Genomic DNA, 318 nt, shown 5'->3' on the forward strand with positions numbered 1-318 from the left:
ACCACCTGTTATTGACTATGTCTGTAGGTAAATATGTCTTTTTGTTTTTTTGCTCTCGCGTATCTTTTTATTTGCGGTTTTCTGTGGGCTTTGGCGCCAAAGAAAGTCGGAGGAAGTCGAGAGAGGCGAGCTGGATCCAGACCCAGATGGCGGGGGTGATTGTGTGTGAGTTACAGGCTGCTCATGCCTGTGGTCACGCCAGCCCTCGCCGCACTACACGGACCCGCAAGGGAGACGCGCGTGTACACTGGCGCGCTTACGCACACGCGCACATGCACAGACGGCCATAAAGATTGACTGACACAGGCAGACAGAGAC

Source organism: Penaeus monodon, chromosome 34 (assembly GCF_015228065.2).
Source record: "Penaeus monodon isolate SGIC_2016 chromosome 34, NSTDA_Pmon_1, whole genome shotgun sequence".
NCBI lineage: Eukaryota > Metazoa > Arthropoda > Malacostraca > Decapoda > Penaeidae > Penaeus > Penaeus monodon.